Genomic DNA, 9,264 nt, shown 5'->3' on the forward strand with positions numbered 1-9,264 from the left:
CAGTACACGGTAAGGCATTTATTCTCCTGGTGGCTGGCTGAGAGTGCAGCTCTCTGCCACTGCTTAGCATGTAACATTTATTTATTTATATTTCCATGGTATACATTTTACCTGTATTTATAGGTGGAAATATGTGTCCATTTCTGTCAGTATTGGTAGAGATCAGTGACATCTTTCCTTCCTGGAATTATGTGCACATCTAGAATAAATCTATTTTGTCCCAATCCATTTAAAAGAGCAAGCAATTCACCAGATAATGCCAGATGCCAATACACTAACTTATGGCTTCTATAGTTTTGTAAGGATATGTGTGGTAATTCTTTGTATGCTGGGTAAAGATATATTTTTTGCCTCTGGATTTTTAAATATACTGTTGAATTATTGTTTAAATATTATTGTTGAATTTGAGTAATTTTATTATGATGTGTTTAGTGTAGTTTTTCTTTAGAATGGCATTTTAAAAGCTTCCTCCATGTGACTTTATAATTTTAACAAATTTATTAAAAACTTGTGATATGTTTTCAAATACTTTCAACTTCTTTTTGTCCTTGGAAATCTAAATCTATCAAGCATCTATTTTGATTGATAGCATTGGAGTTTCAAATATTACTGTGCTTTTGCTAAAATCTCCATTTTTAGCTCCTTTTTTCTACTTATCTTTCTTTCTCTTCAATAAAGTTATAGTTTGCTGCTGTCTGTTTATATTTTTGGTTGAAATCCATTCAAAATCATGGTATTCTCTTCTGTAATATCTTTTCTTCTAAGCCCTTCCAGAGAATTTTCTTTCATTTTGAATATTTTATTTTTCATCTCTTGCAATTCTACTTACCTACATTTTATATATTTAATTTTCATCCTTTTGCATATATTTTCCTTTAAATCCTTCATGACACAAATGCTAGATATTTAAAATATCCTTTTATAACTCCAATAGCAATAATATTTCTAGATGACTTTATTTTGATGTGAATTTATTCCATTTGTATATCCAACTTTCTTGCATTTTCATGTGTTATGGTTAATATATTGTATCAACTTGGGAAGTCTAGAGGTTTGGCTACATGACTCAGCAGTTCTGCATGTTGGGGTAAAAAGGACATGCCCTTACCCTTGTGGGATGTTGTTTATTGTGTCAATTTAGAAAGTTTAAATGGTTAACTATGTGACTCATCAGGGAGCCAGGGAGCTTACTCTGTATTCTGCCTGAGCCTGTGCAAGACAAAGGCATATAGAGAGTGTGGGTGTAGAGGACTACTCTCACCCCCACAGAGTGAGTAGGTTGCATTAAAAAAAAAAAATTTAAAAAACGACTGGCTGCTCGTTCTTCAGAGGAGCTCCAGTCTTTGCTTTCAGGTTGGTCGTCTCCTAGCTTCTGGTGCAGACTGTGCAGCTTCCGCCTGAGACTCTTCAGCCTGCTGGTGTAGGCTCTCCGGCCTTTGTCATAGATTCCTCAGCATTCTGTCACAGACCCATCAGCCTCCTGATATGGACTTGCACAGACACTGCAGTGAGCCCCAGGCCTGGAGCTGGGCTCTTCAATCTCCAGTGTGCAGACACCATCTGCATACTCCCTCATCCAACTGTGGCTGACCACTGTAAGCCAAACTTAAAATTTCTTATACGTTTGTACATCTTGTGTTATATCTGTTTCCCTAGTAAACCCTGACTGTTAGAACATGACTACTAATTTGTAATTGAATACTGAATAGTGGTTGCTACATTTTAAGAATCTAAACTTTGTTGTTTATTTAAAACATTTTCAAAGGTTCTTTTTATAATTTTATTACTTGTAAGCTAGCTTTAAGCTATTTTTCTTTTTTTTTTTAATTTGTTTTGGAAGGCTTACAAAGCCTTTTTTCCAGGTCAAATTTAATCTTATGACTAAAGACAGCATTCTAGGATCTCTCCTTTAATTGTTAAATTTGTAAGATCATCTCTCCATTTCAATTCACTATCACATTAACATTTCCTAACCCTCAATGGGTTTTTTGAATTGTTCAGCTATAATTCTCTGATATTTCTTTTCATAGCTTTGTGATGTTTTACTATCCATAAGCACAATTTACTATTCAGCAGACTTATGCTAGACTTTCTTCAGACTCTCCAAGCTCTTTCCCTGGATAGTTCTTCCTTTCCGGCATTGTGTCCTTGAAATTTTTGCAGTATCAATTTTTCCAAACTGCAGTCTATGTCTTGCCAACTCAGCAAGATTACATTTTCTTATGTTGGTTCTCTATACACCAGCATAAAACCAGAGTATTATGGTGTCTATTTCACACTTGCCCATTCAATCAATAATCAAAATCCTTTGATTAATGCTGTGCAATAATTTTTCTGTATATTTATACCAGCTTTCTGATACTTTATAGCAAGATGACAAAGGAGTTACTGGTAATTGCCATATTTCTTCAAATTAATCAGCAACTTATTTTTAATATTGATCCTTTCTTTGATCAAGCACTTACCTAACCCTCCATATGTTATGGTGAATACAATATTGTGATACTTAACTTTATCCTTTAGAGTAACATTGCATGTAGTGAGCAATTGCCATTAGCACAGATGGAACAGCTGCTTTGACTTCAGCTTTCCACTGTATGCAATCTGTCCATTCAAGAAAACGTATAACTTAGTCTTCAACAGCTCAGATTTCAAGTGTAAATAACAATTGTACTAGAATGTTAACTATGGTTTTTCTCTGAATTGTTCAAAAGTACCTAATATATATTCTGAACATCTCAGTCTTCACCATATTGTAAGAAGACATAAAACTACACTGAGCTTTAATTCATAATTCTCGATGGTTTCAGTCACTGCCATTCATTTAAGGAACTTTCTTCTTTGCATATTAACCTTCCCCTGAGTACCTCTGTGAATCCCAAAGGATGTTTTATTGAGAATTTCAGTTTAGTTCTGGTCACTGTTCCATAGTCCTTTTCTTTGGCAAGATAAGAACTGGTTTCTAGATTAATGGAACTCTGTTATTTCCTTGAATAATAACAGAATAATTGACTTCCAGGAGGAGATTAAAGCTGAGTGGTTATTAACTCATGGATGTAGTTTATTGAAACATGAAGAGCATTTTCCTCTGAGTGGAGATGCATCACTTCTGTTCCAGTTCTTTTCAGCTTTGGTGCCTCAGAAATCTTCAAGTGTCTGTCTTAGTACCTGGTGTGCCAGAACTCCAGTCCAGCCACCTCTAAACTGGGAAGATCCTTCAGATGCTCTGATGATTGCTCACATATGCTTTTATTTTCCATATCCTCTCTTTTGACCCTTTTATGATTTGGGATGAGAGTATCCTTTTGTCCTTGGTGTTACATTTGGGTAGTTGGAACCCCAGAGCAGGACAGCTTAATCCAAACCTGATGTACGCTGAATGAAAGGTCTTTTTATTTTAAAGAGAAAGAAGCAAACAAACACAAAGTCAAAAACAAAACTACAAAAACAGTGAAAATGATGCAGAATTTCAAAACAAGGTGATAGGACATTAACGATAGCTTTTATATTACATGTTATTATCTTGAGATGTCTTTTTTAAATTTGTATGGCACTGCTTTTTTGTCCCTACATAGAATATTCAGGCTCCCAGAGAAGTAAATTTGGCTAAATTCTGAGGTCATTCCCACTATTGTTTCTGGACTTAGTGTGCACTCCTTTCAGGCTGTTTCATTTATTCTATGGAGCAATGCTGTCTCTACCTACAATCTACCATTGAACCTCCAGCTTATGTGTGACCTTTGAGTGTAAGATTTAAACCTTGTTCTCTAATCAACCTGGTATACTTAATGTCCCCAGTTCATCTTCATTTTTTGAAAATTTTCTAAATCTAAAAATGTTTCCTTGAGTTTTTATTCCAGTGTAACTTGGCAATATATTATATAAATATAAGGCATTCAATTTCTAAATGCTGGAAAGTCTTTCTAAAGCTGTCTTAAAACTCAAACTTAACTGGTCTCTGGGTATTTACTGCTGAATCCTTTAGCAAGAAAAATATGCAAACATAGCCTTAATTTATTGCCTTTGAAATCTTTGATTCCTAATAAAACTCAATTATGGTTTTAGAGGGCATATCTCACTTTGAGTAAAATTATAAACATGCTGTTAGAATTTTGATTCTTATATTCATAATAATGGACATCAGTGATTATACCTGGCTTTCTATGACTAATAATCAGCAACAGATTGTTCAAAATGTGCAGCTGCTGGGCCGCTGGGCTGGACTGTACCCAAGCACCACAGCTCTTTTAATCATGTTCTGCGACTCAGTGGCCCTTTCCCAAGCAATTATTTCAGCTCTCTTCAGTACTTCTTGGCAAATGTTATATTTCCCTTTTATTGCAGGTCTGATTTTTTTCTTTTGAGATATAGGGGAATATGTTAACTGGATTTAAGGTCAACTATTTTGTTTAAAATAGCTATAGAAAGTAAAAATTGAAAAAGAAATGTAATTTTAGCTTTCTATGGAAACTTTTGTCACCCTGGAGGCTCAGATTTCCACCCTTCATCACAGCCAGTTTCTCTAGCAGCTCACTGTGGACTGGTCAGACTATAGTCATATTTCTAACTATAATGTTTTAAAGCCTTTTCTCAGGAAAAAAATAACAGGAGCTTACATCTAAGTGGAAGTTCCTATTCTTGGCCTTCAGATAAGTTTAAATGTTTTGTGGCATTTTACATTTCATGTTTAATCTCTGTCCTTGACCTATATTTCATCTAGTGTCACCCGAAATATTCAGAAACAATTTGCATCTTCCCCTGTGACACTTGCCACTGCATGTCCGTGGCCAGTTCATCATTCTGGATGGCGGTGGGGCGTGTCCTCATCATTGTGCAAGGTGGGTGGCAATGGAGGTAGGGAGTTGGGGAGATGAGGGTCAGAATATACAAAATTTCAGTCACAAAGAATAAGTTCAAGAGTTGTATTGTACAATGTGATGACTAAAGTTATTACAGCATACTCATGAGGTTTGATTTAAGTATTCTTATTACAAAAAATAAGTATATGAGGTACCATGTATATTAACTAACCGGTTAGTCATTCCATAATGTATGCAGATTTTAAAACATCATGTTCTACACACAAAAGATCAAATTCAGAAAGTTAAAAATAAAAACTATATTTTTTACAATAGAAGCTACCTCGACAGCAACTGTGATGAAAAATCTACAATATCAACATTGATATTGAAAATTTAATTCTCAATTTTTTCTATGCTTTCAATGTACATTTGTCTCCCTAATAGTGAGTCTACAATATGTATTTTCATGGTAGCAAAAGGAAAACTTTTTTTCTCAAATTCAGAAATCTAATCTTGCTTTTAAAAAAGTGTGCATAATCTTCTTACTTCTGAAATTTTGTATCAGAAATACAAGTCTCTCATGTTTGGTAAAGGTTCTTGCTTCTGAAAGTCGTTTCCACCTTGAAATTGGTTATTTCAAGTTTTACTAACATAGTCAAATCACAAATCCTGAAGCAACAACCCTAGAAGACAAGTTTCAGTTCAAGAGATAATTTGTCACTTTCCATTTTAATTTGGACATTAAAAATTTCCTGAATTTGATGTTTTACAGTGATGCAACTTTTCACAGCCACCGTTTTACCATGCACCAATGAGGAGCAGTCCAGGTAACAAGCATGGCTGCTAAGAGGCTGACAGTCAGAGGTGCTCTTGCAGTGGATTGTGGGACACCACATGAGTGTCATTAGAGCTCTGGTAAAGGTGAAAGGACAAATGCAATCATCATTTATCTAAGGCCTCAACCTCCCAAGTGCAGGGATTACAAGCAGGTGGCACCACACCTGGCTTATTTACTTGTTTGATTGATTACTGAGAAAAGAGAGTTAAAATATAACAGTGCAATTGTATTTTATTGTTTCTTTTTTCACGTCTCTGTTCTGCACATTTTAAAGCACATATTCTGATTTTATTTGCATACATATATATTCTTTTTTCAATCTTTTAAATGTATGTGATATAGTTATTTAAAACATTTTGGGCAAATGATTCATAAATTTATGAAATCAGTCATGAACTCTACTGAAAAATCCTTGTGTCTTACTTAGTTTCAGATAAACATGGAAGGTAATAGACACTTTTAAGCAAAATTATTTGCATCTCTCTGCCCCACTATTCTCTCTATATAGTTTCTGTTCTCTCTCTCTCTCTCTCTCTCTCTCTGAAATAAGGTGGTAGATATTATTATGCTCCCCAGTTGAGTGTTCAACTTGCAATCCTTCTGACTCAGCCTCCTTAGTAGTTGGGATTAAAGACAAATACCACCAGGCTTGGTTTAAGTAACATTAATTAAAAAATAATTTTAAATAGATTTTATAAAACACATATGATATGAAGTATAGATAAGTTTTACAAGATCATTTACGATATTCCATCGAGTGAGTGAGCCATGCCAGACCTCCTCTAGCTCTAAGCCTTTAGGTAATTATGGACTGAGCAACCATATACCCACAACTATGTAAGAATCTTCAAGTTATAACCACAGTGTCCCCAAACTGATTGTCACAGATAAACCAAAATAATCCAAATAACTTGGATGACTGAAATGTGAGCATTGTGTTTGTCTCATGTCTTCACTTCTGAGTGGAAATATTTATTCAGTTTATCTTCCCTTTGCCTCACCACTCCATGTTGGATATATAAAGGGAAGGCAGCTGGTCGCTACAGTTCATGGTGCTTCAGGTTGAAAGGAGCAGCACTTAAAAAATACATAAAAGTCCAGTCCTACTGGTCACCCAGATCTTGATATGATTTAGAAGGTAAGCTCCAGGATGTGAGGTTTAGTTGGGATGCTGTAATGAGACAGGAATTTTAGAAATCCTAAGAGTAGAATGCATTTATCATGCAAGAATAATGAGAATGAACTTCTGACAATGGTATAGTCTAAAGAAAACTGAAAACTCTTTGAAATCCTTCACTTTGAGACATTTGTATCCTCTCCATTAGAAATTGGACTGCCCCTATGCACAGGTTCAATCAATAAAATACAGCGTAGGTGATATTTTAAGACTGTAGACATTGGATTAAAAGAAACCTTAAGAACTTCAACTAGGGTCTCTAAGAACGCTAGCTTTTGAAAAATTCCTTCCCTAAGTCAGTTGTCCTACTGTGAAACTCCCGTATCATACAGACACGTCCCATGAAGATACTGTAGTTGACTGTCCCAGCCAGGCATCCAGCCTCAGCCCTCACTAAGCATGGCTTGTATGTGTGAGCTAATTAGGCTTTGCAACCCAGTGACGTGTTCAGATGAGCAGAGACACGGTGAACACCTAAGTGCAGTCAGAGGAGACAATGAGAACTGCTGAGTTCAGTCAACAGAAAGACTCAAAAAAGGTAAAATAAATCAATAAATAAAAGTTGTTTTAAATCATCAAATATTAGATTTGCTTGTTCCATGGAAACACATAACCTCATAAGCGAGAATACATCATTTTGAAAAAGTATTAATTTTTTTATAGTTTCTTCTTTTTTCTACCTAAATTTTAACATAGTGCTTTCCCAATTTTATTTTCAACGTAATTTTCCTTATTACAGCATATTTTTCTTTCCTAATAAACAATAAGTATAAAATGATTCACTAAAGATCATATTCAAATATTATTGAAACAGTAGAAAAATTTGTAGAGATTAATTTGTCCTTTCAAGTTTTAGGCCTAGACTCTTGAGCCCTCTAAACGATTTGGTATTGACCTATTTAGAACAGAATTTTTTAGAGCAGTTTTCTACATGTACCTGTTATATTCAGCAGATTTAGATGAACTTGTTAACTTGCTACTTCAGTCAGAAACTTGTGAAATACTGAGGGTACTTAATAGTGTGAAAATAAGAATTAGCAGCCAAAATGTCTCTTGTCCTTTTTTTTTTGGTTAATGTTTTAGATTCATTCAAATAATACTCATTTTCAGATGTTCTAAATGCCTTTTAAAGGTTGTTTATTTTTGAAAGTTTATCAATGTTCAAATGACATAATGTTGGAAAAAACAATGCACTTTCCTAAATATGTCTATGTTTTAGAGGGCGCAAGAGTTATCTCATTTCTAAAATTGTTTTCATTGACCTTGAACATGCTATCTTTAATTTAAAAGTTGTATTAAAGAAAGAAAAGAATCATGATCATTGAATCATCCCCCAATTATGTGTTACATTGTTACATTGATATCACCACTTTTGTGTCTCATTTACTACTTTCTTTAAAATAAAAAAAATTTTAAAAATCATATTCCAGACACTTCTTATAATAAAGATTGCTTTTAGTAAAATATTAATCATTATCAGAAATCCTTGCTTATATCACACATAAAGTTTTCCAGATACCATGTTACATCTTTCACATAGGGTAAATTATCATAAAATGACAATGAATACTTTTATTTAATTATGTTCACTGGCACACTTTAGATATACATATGATTACATTTATTATAGAGAACTTGCCCTTTTACATGATACGTATTGCTTCTTTTTTCTTTCCCACTCCCCTCCCCTGCCTTTACCCCCTCTTCTCCTCCTTATTATAAAAGCTTTGTTTCTTTTCTTTTCTCTTCTCTTTCCCTTCCTATTTGAATATCTTCTTCTTATTTCCCAAAATCTATTATACATACTCTTAGTGGAATGGAATCAGACACACATGTGTAAACACCATGTTATTTCTGTGTTGTGACAAACTGAAAATGTAAATAAGGCCCAAAATAGATAATGAGTATTTTTAACATTAGACTGTAAATAAAAGTTAAAGAAAGAATGAATATAAGCTCTTCAGGTTTATGCCCGCCATGCATTTCTTGGCCTTTTTCACTTCTCTAGTGCTTTTGCTTGATTTGATCCCCATTTATTTCTTACAAGGCACCCTTCTGAGTCCTATCTCCCCACCTTTCATCCACGATTGGTTGTCACAATGCCTAGAATATCGTCAGAAATTGCCATCAGCCCCTCACCTCTCTCCTGAGTTCTTCCACTTAGTACCACTGGTTTCCACCTCAGGGAAGCTTTCCTGATGCTGTAGTTGCTCTACACAAAGCTTGAAACCCTTCCATCTGTGCCTCAGATACCGCCTGGAAAGTTTCTGTTGGGTCCATCAGAACAAATGGCTTCATCTATCATTGTAAGTGTGAACCTCTCTAACATCAGATTCTTAAAGGCAGTAACTATAATTTATTTGCAGTTGTATCCACTAGATTGACAGATAAATACACACACCAGACTCTCTCTCTCTCTCTCTCTCTTTCTCTCTCTCTCTCTCTCT

General features: G+C 34.7%; 1 pseudogene; it reads left to right on the forward strand.

Moving 5' to 3' along the window:
- The first annotated feature begins 4,133 nt into the window (after window positions 1–4,133).
- The window catches only part of LOC102006654, a 48,215-nt pseudogene continuing 43,084 nt past the window's right edge, over window positions 4,134–9,264 (forward strand).

The sequence above is a fragment of the Chinchilla lanigera genome, unplaced genomic scaffold, assembly GCF_000276665.1.
Source record: "Chinchilla lanigera isolate Chin_1 unplaced genomic scaffold, ChiLan1.0 scaffold00013, whole genome shotgun sequence".
Lineage (NCBI taxonomy): Eukaryota > Metazoa > Chordata > Mammalia > Rodentia > Chinchillidae > Chinchilla > Chinchilla lanigera.